This window comes from Phyllobates terribilis, unplaced genomic scaffold (assembly GCF_046119375.1).
Source record: "Phyllobates terribilis strain yellow unplaced genomic scaffold, ASM4611937v1 Scaffold_3__8_contigs__length_932513732, whole genome shotgun sequence".
Lineage (NCBI taxonomy): Eukaryota > Metazoa > Chordata > Amphibia > Anura > Dendrobatidae > Phyllobates > Phyllobates terribilis.
The window spans coordinates 208,058,497-208,070,636 of record NW_027362763.1 but is presented as its reverse complement, the minus strand read 5'-3'; positions in this window follow the sequence as shown (position 1 = coordinate 208,070,636).

The following is a 12,140-nucleotide window of genomic DNA, read 5'->3' as shown; positions in this document are numbered from 1 at the left end:
CTGATCCCTCTGACTCTTGGCAGATTCGGGCGTACGGGTGCCGTCCTGCACTCACCGTACTCCCTGAGATCCCTTCAGTTATCGGAGCCTTTCTTCTCTGCTCCCCTCCTGGGCCTCTCTTACTAGGCCCCACTATGGAGCAGAGCTCCTCAAGAGACTCTGCTCCCCTCCTCTCTCACTGCATAACTTCCTGAACTCCAAGATGGCTCCCTATATATATCTATTCTATAAGTGCTCCCCTGTTCTACGTCCTCCACCCACACCCACTACTGGTTCCCCCTCACTTTGGTTCCCCCCACTCCAGCCAGGGACAGGGCAGCAGAAGAAGTGCATAATGCCCTTCCAGCCGGCCTGGAGTAGTGTAGTGTTGAGTGCAAGTGTTGGGGTCCAGGGGCAATACTCCATCCTTACCTGAGAGAAGGAGATGCCACACCTCTGGGTGAGGTGCAGTACCTCTGTGGCGACTGAACCCTCAGGGGCGCCACACAATCAGATCTAAGGGCATGGTTACAGCCACCGCTCTGTATTCACATAGTGGTGACTGAACTTGTGCCGGCGCCACCTTCCAACAAGACAATGACCCTAAGCACACAGATAAAATAACAAAGGAGTGGCTTCAGAACAACTCTGTGACCATTCTTGACTGGCCCAGCCAGAGCCCTGACCTAAACCCAATTGAGCATCTCTGGAGAGACCTGAAAATGGCTGTCCACCAACATTCAACATCCAACCTGACGGAACTGGAGAGGATCTGCAAGGAAGAATGGCAGAGGATCCCCAAATCCAGGTGTCAAAAACTTGTTGCATCCTTCCCAAGAAAACTCATGGCTGTACTAGCTCAAAAGGGTGCTTCTACTCAATACTGAGCAAAGGGTATGAATACTTATGACCATGTGATATTTAAGTTTTTCATTTTTAATAAATTTGCAAACATTTCTACATTTCTGCTTTTTTTCAGTCAAGATGGGGTGCAGAGTGTACTTTAATGAGAAAAAAATGAACTTTTTAGAATTTACCAAATGGCTGCAATGAAACAAAGAGTGAAAAATTTAAAGGGGTCTGAATACTTTCTGTACCCACTGTATACTTCAAAACGCGTCGATAATAAAACTGCAAAACTACAGCGCCTTGCTATTGGTTTCTCATCATTTCTCCAGTAGTGTGGAATAATCCACCAATTTTCCTTCTCATATGAAGGCAAAATGTCAATCCTTATTTAGTTCACACTGGGAACACCCCCTTTCATTTACAATAGGCTCTAGAGGAAGATTCTCACAGAGATCAGTATCCAGCCCATAGACCTTAACAGCTCATTTATATATTGAGAAAAGCATGGATTTCTCTGGAACAAGACTTCGGATCCCAGATATCAAGGTATCATTTTGTTAAATTTTCAGTGACCTGAATGCCCATATAGATGGATTAGGAGCATATGTGACTTCAGTCCAATGTACAGGTCAGTGTTACCTGGAAATTAGATTGGAGGCCCGTGAGTCTCTTACCTTTTGGTGTCCCCAGTGCAGCATTTGATTTGTCAAGGCTAAAGTGATGTCATCTGTGTGACGTGACGCACTTTTAGACATAAAAATGTGGAGAAAATGCTAGAACGTAAAAATTATTTCAAAATAGCAGTGTTAACAGTTTACTAGATTTAACAATTAATAAAATGCAAAGAGAATGAACATAACAGAAATCTAAACTTCTCAATAATTAAATTGCCATAGCAAGAAGGAAAAATCACATTAATATTATGCAATAGCTGCAAAAACATCTTTCTAAACATCTCAATTTATTCAGTATCGAGTATGAGCACCACATGCAGAAATACACGCACTTACTTGACTTGGAAGCTATCAGTGAGGTTATTAATGGTTGTCTGTGGAAAGTTCTTCCATGCTAAATGCACTTGGGCACACAAATCAAGATCCAGTTCTTGTAGCTCCCTTTGCAATTGAAGACCAATTATGTTTCAGATGTGCTTGATGGAAGACAATTCTGGAAACACTGCAGGCAATGGTAGCATATTTAGGCCACGTTGTCTGCTCCATTTTTTCATAATTTCCATATAATTAACATGTCTATTGATTCTGTGATTTCCATAATTCCATGACTTTTTCTTTGTGGTGTTGGAAGTTCAATGTTGACTAGTGTAAATCAAATTAATATTTGGTGTGAATTTTTCTGCCAGTTTTCAAAATAACTCAGCAGGGAGGTTGTGCCAAACATCTTGGAAAACTAACCACAAATCTTTTGTGGATGTAGACTTGCGCATCTCCTTCTTTTTTCTTCATGTAATCCCAGACAGGTTTGATGATGTTGAGATCAGGGCTCTGTTGGGCTATATCATCACTTTCATGACTCTTTGTTTTTCTTTACGCTAAAGATAGTATTTAATACCATTGGTTGTATGTTTGAGGTCGTTGTCCTGCTGCAGAATATATTTGAAGCCAGACGTCTCCCTGATGGTATTGCATGAACGATAATCTCAAATATGAAATACCATCGGGTTGACGTTTACTGTACGGATGTCACATATTTAATTTCCTTACTTACATAGCGTTATCGTATTCCACAGCGCTAAACAAACAGTATCAGGACTGTTCCTAATGAGGGCTCACAATCTAAGTTACCAATCAATATGTCTTTATAGTGTGTGAGGAATTAGGAGTACCCAGAAGAAACCTTGCAAACACAAGAACATACAAACTTCATGCAGATGTTGTCCTTTGTGGGATTTGAACTGAAGACTCCAATGCTGCTCAACAACTATGCTAACCACTGAGAAACCATGCTACACTTTGTCATGTATCTTTCTCACTTATAAGCTTGCCCAAGTGACTATCAGAGCATTTGTAACGCAGGGCGGATGGGCAGAGGCACTCGTCTGTGGCACCACGGCACGTTACATGAAAGTGGAAGTCCTGGCTGGGTGTGTGGACTTGTGCTGTGAGGGCATTACGCCCGTGCAGGCCGCATGTAACCAATGTTGCAGGTTTGCCAGGACCAGATGTTTCACAGTTCAATGAGGGAAATGACCATTCAAAATTAAACTTTTTACTAAATGCCAAGTTGGTAAGGGTTATATACAATGGATAGCGGGTACAAAGTCTTATGAATGTTTTCTTTTCAAAGTGAAGCATTTTCCACACAGTGTCCTTCCTCTGTAGTCTACTCCATGTCTTTTTTACCTCCACTGTTTCTCCCTACTTCGTCACAAACCTGCTCCAACGCTACAGTCCTGATCAATAAGTCTGCTTTACTTGTTCAGTGGTTCCGTGTCCCTAGCCCCTTCCATTAACTCCCACTGTTCCTAAGCTACAGTATACATCTACTAACGCATTACACTATTCAAACTATACATTACACAGGCGAATACCACAATACCATACAATTTAATATGACATAATATTTACATAAGACGCAAGACATTATTCACATGACACTTTACATCACACTAACGCAATTGGTGTCTTCAGGGGTAGGAACATGACCATAGCTGTCCATCACCCGTACACATCCTCCAATGGACCAAAGTCCTGACACAGTAATGGATCCCACTCCCTACAGTAACACGGCTCTTAAATAGCCTTGAGAATAATTTTCTTAGGTGGGCCTGGATAATCCACATCCAATGCTGATTCTTCAAGGTCCCACCACTGTCAGCCTAGCTCTCAGTAAATTCTACACTTGTTCTAGTTCTTACATTGTTCATTGTCATGCTAACTGTCTCATTTTGTTACTGTACATTTTTTGAGGTTTGGCACCTTTACACGGGCAGTTTTCCTGCCCTTAATGAACGCTGATAAATATTATATAGCATGTTGCTTGCCGATCATTTACATCTATTGATCAGGAATGAGCGTTTTGTCAAATACTTATTTGGTTGATTGTCCCATGTAAAAGCGCCTGTACTAGTCCACATGAGATCATTCGGATTCTATCTCTTTGACTTCATCTGTGTCATAAACGTGATTTTAGATGGCACTATAGATTGCGATGTAGCTTCAATTGTGTCCATCTCAAGGGCTCTGGCTCACTATTGTCTAATGGGTACTGTATGAGAGTTAATAAGCTATGTAGGAATTCAATGGGCTTGTCATAAGTTATCTTTACAGAGGTCAGGTTACACATTTCCTCCAGATGTAGATTTCTAGACCTATCATGGGGCCAATCATCTAAATGTAGAAAATTTGTGTAATGGAATACTTGGGTTTTATGCAATTGATAATGTTACATTCTCGTGCTTTATTGTGTGTATGATAAATGTATTATGTATCTTTATGTCTGTTTTTGATTTTGTGTTTGCATTGTATGCAAAGCCCACAATAAAAACCCGAAGCTGCTCTATTGAGGGTCATTGCATAGAAGCCCTTATACGCCAAAGGTTTACCCATTTTACACTGAAAGGCTAAAACTGATTAATCTTTGTCCTCCTCCGTTGTGTCTTACAGTAAATCACAGGGATTGGCTTGTATTCATCAAAGTACATTCTTGTACATCAGAGGACTAGCCTTTATGTCACAGCCGAATAGGGCTGTAAAAGACATCTGTGTCCTAAAGTCAGTGAGTGCTCAGTAGTAACAGGTCCTGAAGGACTCGGTGGAAAACATAGCTTGTGTAAAAGTATTTATAATGTTTTGTCTTTAGGATATTATTAAACATACTAATAAACTAAACCTTCTCATCTAGAATACTGGGTCATTATATGGAGCAAAAATAATAATGGGAGCGAATATTAGCCTATCGGTGCTACCATGCTAGGAAACAACTGTTTGAATGGATACTAACTCCACATACCTTAATGACAGCCCTAATACTTCTATAACAAAGCAGACAAAGTGTACCAATAAATAAGCCAGCCGCCATGTCCCTAGAACACATACAATACCTATGCCCAAAACAAGCCTCAAAGCTCCAAATTAAAACCACTCACAGCCATAGTGCCCTCATAACAACAGCAAGAGTCCTCCATCAAGTCTGAATAAAACGATATCTGTCAAAGTGTTCAACAAGAAAACAAATAAGAAAACAAACCTTGGCATCCAAGGTGATTTTTTTTCACATTTCTATTTTTCTGTTCCAGGAGTCATAACTTTTTTATTTTTTCGGCATCATAACTTGTGATTTTTTTTAGATGAGTTGTCAGGAGTATCATTTTGGGGTACATACAACTTATTAACAAACTTTTATTATATAAACGAAACCGCAATTTTTTGCATTTTAAATTTTACACCATTTGCTGTGCTGCACAATTAAAGCGTTAACTTTATTCTGTAGGTCAGCAAGATAACGACAACATCAAACTTTGGGGGGTTTATTTATTTTTTATTAATTTTGTACAATTAATTCACTCTTTAAAAAATATATTTGCTTTTGGGTCACAATATTCTGAGATCCATTAGCTTCACAATTTTCCATCAGCAGAAATGTTGTAGGATTTTTTGCATTACAAGTAATAGTTTTTATTTGTGCCTTTTGTGGTAGTTGCAACTTTTTAATCACGTTTTGTTATACTCCTTCTTAGGCAAAATGAACTTAAAAAAACGGGAATTCTATATTTTTTTTTAATTATTTTTAGACACCTTTCACCATTGTTTCCTTTAGGCCGGTTTAACACATCTGGATATTTCCGGTACCGGAAAAACCGGTACCGTAGATATCCGTGCCCCGTGTGCCCGTGTGTCTGTGTGTGTTTATGTGTGGCATCCGTGTGCGGCACATGTGCCGCATCTGGCTCACACGGTCAGGCGCCTGGGAATCAGCACTACAGGTAGCGCTGTTCCCAAGCGCCGGGTGCTGAACGCTGCCCTCATTATGGTTCCCTGCCAGCGCTGTGATCAGCACCAGCCGGGACCAAGATGATTGTAGTAGTAGTGTACTCTGGGTCCCCACCTGTAAAATTAAGAATAAAATATTAAAATCCTTATACTCACCTCTCCTAGGTGTCCGCCGCTGTCATCCATGCGATCGCTGCTGCAGAGAAGCCGGGGAGAATGAGCGGCTCTGGAGCTGCGCTCAGTGAGTGACAGGACACCGCTCCTGAGCTGCAGCTCCGGAGTGGTTCATTCTCCCCGGAATCTCTGTAGCAGTGGTCACATGGCTGACAGCGGCGGACACCTAGGAGAGGTGAGTATAAGGATTTTATTATTTTATTCTTAATTTTACAGGTGGGGACACTGAGAGTACACTACTACTACCCTCATCATGGCCCCTGATGGTGCTGATCACAGCACCGGCAGGGAACCATGATGACGGCAGCGTTCAGCACCGGCGCTTGGGGACAGTGTGATTCCCATGTGCCGATACGTGTCACACGGATGACACAAGGATGTCATCCGTGTGGTACGTTTTGTGGACCGTGTGTCCACATAAAAACGGACTTGTCTCCGTGTGGAGCACACGGTTCGCAAAAACACACTGAGTTGTACACAGACCCATTGATTTGAATGGGTCTGCGTGTGTCAGTGTCTCTGGTACGTGTGTAAACTGTCACTAATCGTATCGGCGATACTGACGTGTGAAAGAGCCCTTATTCTGCGGGTGTATATGATCACGACAATGACAAATTTACATAGATTTTTTATCCAGCCAGCTTTAATGCATCGCTTGCAAGCTCTGTAGCAAATTGTTTGCAATTGTTTCTTGCCTAAAAAAAAGTCCACCACTGTTAGATTGCAGCAGCGGCTGGAAACTTAGGCAATGAGTAGTAAATCATATAATTAAAAACTCCTCATTTCTTGAGAATGGAGATTTTTAATAGTAGGTAAATTGCAAAGTTGCTTTTTGTTTGCAAGCACCAAGGGCAGACATACAGCTGCACTGGTGACTAGAGGTAGAGGGGAACACATGCCTGCTGTGCAGATGCAAATTAAAATGAGGGCAATATGACATACCTCCCTAGGGTTCCAGGGGAGTTCGTGACCAGATTGTCTTCATTATTCTCTTTTTTCGCATCCATAAGCAGCGCACATTACTGGGCAGGTTGCTTTTCTGTAGCTCTGCTGTCGGCAACAGTAACTAAAGAAGCTGCAGAGCTGCAGGATGCTGCTCTCAGTTTCATGCTTGATGCTGTGGCACCCCAGGAGTCCGGTTGCCACATTGGCATTGCCTCCCTCACAGGGGGTGATGCCATGCCTGGAAGCAAGGAGGGGTCCTCTTATCAGGTAACACCAGCATCCAACACTTTTCCTGACTCCAGACCAGAAGGGGGAGCTCTAACCCGGTTTCATGGGAGCTTCCCCTTTAAAATGGGGGCCCGGAGGTGGGGGTTAGGAGAGTCAGTTGGAGACGGAGGAGAGTCAGTTGGAGATGGAGGAGTGTCAGTTGGGGACAGAGGAGAGTGAGTAAAAGACGAGGGAGAACCTGGAGGGGAGCTGTGACCAAGCTCGCCCCAGAGAAAAGCGCCAGAAACCGGACGCCAGAGTCCATGGTTGCAGCTAAATCCGGAGGGCAGGAGACTGCAGGTCTCCTGGCCCCACCAAACACCCGGCGGCTCAGAAGCATACTAGAGCCCGGAGCCGCCACGAAGGAGCGACACCTGTAAAAGGCTCGAGCTGCCTGCCATACGGGCTAGTATTTAACGATCACTTAGGAAAGAGGGCCGCAGCATAGCTTTAGGCAGCAGGGCCAAAGAGGACAGTGCAAAAGGAAGGACTACAAACCCACCTGGCGAGGTGGATCCCAAATTGCTTCTAGGCTGCCCGGATCTCCATTACCTTCTGTTACCAGTGCCCCAGTCTGCTCCATGAAACATCAAGTAAAGGTAACCACCATTCCTGTGTCGTCTGGTCATTATCTACACCCTCAGTCCTGCACCAGAACATCCACAATCCCAAACATACCGGTAGTCCTGGGGCCCCGCTCTACCCGTGGGGAGAAAATCCATCCCAGCTGCGTGACCGACATCCCCAGTGGTCTCTTTCAGCAGCGGCGACCACCTATATCCGCATACCACTGGTGGCGTCACAAAACTTTTCCCCTAAATAAACTGTCCTTTTTATTAACCGCCCAGGGCCCCGGACCAGGTAACGCCCCTGTGACTATCCCAAGGAACCGACCGACCCAGTGGCGAGTACCCCACGGTCCTAGGGGGCGCATCAATGCCTTCTATATGACTCAGCTGGCGAAATGATGCCATCAGCTAGCTTAGCCATTTAGCAAGGGCCCACCGGCCAGTAGTGACGGAAGTGGCGATTTTCAAGTCTTGCTACAGATTTTCAAAGGGAATTAGGTTTGTACTTTGACTGGGCTATTTAAACATATGCATATACTTTGATGTAAACCATTTCATTGTAGCTCTGTCAGTATGTTTAGGGTCCTTGTCCTGCTGGAAAGTGAACCTACGCCCCAGTCTCAAGTTTTTGCAACCTTTAACAGGTTTTCCTCAAGGATTGCCCTGTGTTTAGCTCCATCCATCTTCCCAGCTTTCCTGTACCTGCTGAAGAAAAGCATCCCCACAGCATGATGCTGAAACTACCATGTCTGAAGGTGGGAATGGTGTTTTCAGAATGATCTCTAGTGTTAGTTTTCTGCTGCACATAGTGTTTTACAGTTAGACCAAAAAGTTCTACTTTGGTCTCATCTGACCAGAACACCTTCTTCCACAAGCTAGTTGTGTCCCCCTACATGGCTTTTTTGCAAACTGCAATAGGACTTCTTATGACTTGTTTTCAAAAATTGCTTTTTTCTTGCCACTCTTCCATAAAGGTTAGATTTGTGGAGTATACAACTAATATAGTTGTCCTGTGTACAGACTCTCCCCCCTGAGCTGTGGATTTCTTCAGCTCCTCGAGAGTGACAATTGGCCTCTTTGTGATTTCTCTCATTAGCGCTCTCCTTGCTTGGGATGTCAGTTTCGTTGGACAGCCATGTCTTTGTAGGTTTGCAGTTGTGCCATACTCCTTCCATTTTTGGATGATGGATTAAACAGTTCTCTGTGAGATGTTCAGAGCTTGGGCTATTTTTTTTATAACCTAACTGTGCTTTACTCTTCTTCACAACTTTATACTTGACCTGTCTGGAGTGTTCCTTAATTTTTATTATGCCATTTGATCCTTAATGTTGGTGTGGTATTTTTGGGGGGTGGTATATGCAGTGCATTTTGGCCTCCAAACATGGTGTGTGTTATGGCATCCAAAGAGTTCAATTTTGATCTCATCTGACCAGACTATATTCTCTCAGTACTTCACTGGCTTGTCTAAATGTTGTTGAGCAAACGTTAAACGAGCTCGTACATGCTTTATGTTCAGCAATGGAGTCTAGCGTGGTGAGCGTGCATAGAGGCCATGGAGGTTGAGTGCATTACTTATAGTTTGTTTTTTTTAAACAATTGTACCTGCTGATTACAGGTCTTTCTGTAGCTCTCCACAGGTGGTCCTTGGCTCTTGGACAACTCTTCTGATAATTCTTTTCACGCCTCTGTCTGAAATCTTGCGGGGGAGCACCTGGTCATGGCTGGTTTATGGTGAAATTATGTTCTTTCCACTTCTGGAGTATGGCACCAACCGATCTCACTGGAATCTTTAGCAGTTTAGAAATTCTTCTGTAACTAATGCCATCAGTATGTGTTGCAACAATAAAGTTGCAAAGGTCTTGAGACAGCTCACTGGTTTTACCCAATATGAGATGTTTCTTGTCTGACACCTTTTTATTGGCCAGCTGATATTATTTTCACTAAGTGGCAGGATTGCTTTCTAATTACTGATAGATTTACAGTTGGTGTCATGAGTTTCATGGCTTTTAGCACCTCTCTTTCTTCATGTGTTCAATACTTTTTCCCTTTGTCATTTCTCATTATTACACATAACTTAATCTATGGACTGGACATCTATGGTTTAATTTCTTTGCCTGTGTGAATTAGATCGGTTGTTACTGACAACTGGTGAGAATTTTATGTCAATAGCAACTTTAGAAATATATTTACAGGAAGGGGCCCAGAATAAGGAACAGCTTTATCAGGATGGGCCCTGGATGGGGGGGGGTCATATATACCAGTATGGGGATAAACACCAATAAATCATTTGGGCCAGAAAAAGACAATAAGTCACACCGAAATAAGGCAAAAAAAAAACACATAGCCCAAGTTGGAATTTGCCAAAACTTTAATAAAGACATATAGAGGTAAATACATACAATAATAAAATCAAAGACACACCACAGAAGGAAAAGGATGGAGAGCCTGGACCTTAATAATATGTAAGGTAATATATCCTACTTGCAGTTCCCCCAGGTAAATATATAACAACTAGTATAAAATTTAAGGGCATTAAATACAAAACAGCAAAAAATGTGTAATGTGAAAGATAGCTGAAAATTACCAAAGTGGTTATTTATCAAAAAAATAAAAATAATATATATATATATATATATATATATATATATATATATATATATATATATGAATGGCAAGTAAAATATAGCTTAGTAAAATGCATAAATATATATGGTATATAATAACACCACCCAAATATACATATATAAATATAGCAGCATACATAAATGACCAGTGTCAATAAAAACAGCCCATAATAATATTTAGAAAGTAACCATAATTACCCAAGGGCACAAGTCAATGGTCCAGGCACCCACCACACACCCGACGTGCGTTTCGCATAGGAAATGCTTCGTCCAGGGGGACACCAGTATGGAGGACATATATACCAGAAAGGAGTCCAGGATGGGGGACATGTATACCTGGAAGGGGCATAGGATACGGGACATGTATAGCATAATGGGGGGGGCAGCAAAACATATGTCCTAATAGAATTTAGAATGCTACAAGGGCCCGTACATCTGAATGACATGCTAAGGGGAGGAACTGATCCAAATTTCACACCGGGGCTCATTGGACTCTAATTATGCCACTGCTCAGCAACTTATGTTTCACATGTCAAAATGGCTCCAATTTGTTGTAAGGTGGCATTCCGCTTCCATTGTTTAGTGTTAAGATTTTTTTATTTTTATACTAGCTGTACCAGGCCACACATTGCTGTGGCTCAGTCTGGTTAAATGGAAAACAAAGAAAAGAGAAAGCGCATGTTTCTATAATATTAAATTTCACAATGCTTGTGGGTATACAATATTTTTTGTTGTTCCATTGTCTGTGTAGATATAGCGATTGTCTGGTTTGCCAACACAGCTCAATTCCAACGCAATGTCACACGAAATAATTAAATTAAATCAAAATGAAAATAAATCAAAATCTATGAAAATTCAATTTAACAATACAATCGGAAACATTGTAATGAAATCTTAAAATTGGAAATTTGTAAATCATAAATGGATCATAAATCGGAAACATTGAAATGGAATTGTAAAATATTTAGTATAGCGTGTGTTGCTTTTACGTCCAACAGATGGGTATAGTGTATGTTGCTTTTATGTCCAACAGATGGGTATAGCGTGTGTTGCTTTTAAGTCTAACAGCTAGTATATAAAAACATAGTAGGTATATGAAAACGTGTGTATTCGAATGCAACGTTCATTTTTATTTATATAGATTATATATATATATATAATATATATATATACTTAGATTTTTATTTATATATATATATATATATATATATATATATATATATATATCAGATGGGACAATGTTGGCACTGTTGATAGTTGTGCCCATCAGGCAGGCATGGTGGCAGTCTGTACCCTGTGACCCCTGCAGGCCTGTACTCTGAACAGGTCACTAAAGAGGTCGGTACTTGCTGTCAAGGGTCACAATGGATCCGATCATGTCAGGCATTGCTAGTTATGCAATTCCCTAGTACAGAGGGAATGTGACAGGAGGGGGCACAGAGATGAAGGCAGGTGGCGGCAGAGGAGGAGGGGGTGATCCGCTTGACATGTCCCGGGCCAGTAGTGGCCAGATCATAGCGCCGCTCCCGCTGGTGGCACAGTAGGATTGGCACTCGCTCACTCTCTGCCCATTGCTGCGAGGCTCAGGCCCAGGTCAGAGCCCAGAGTGGAGGCTACGGCCTGCACCTCTCCATGCAGCCTCCCTCTCTCCTTCCCTCCCTCCCCTCCTTGTTGTTGCGCAGTCGGAAATAAGACTCACCTGCCGTAGAAGAAGTCACAGCAACAGCGGTGCCAGAGAGCAGAGGCGGCCACCTCTCAGGGGGCAGTGATGATGAGCAGCAGCG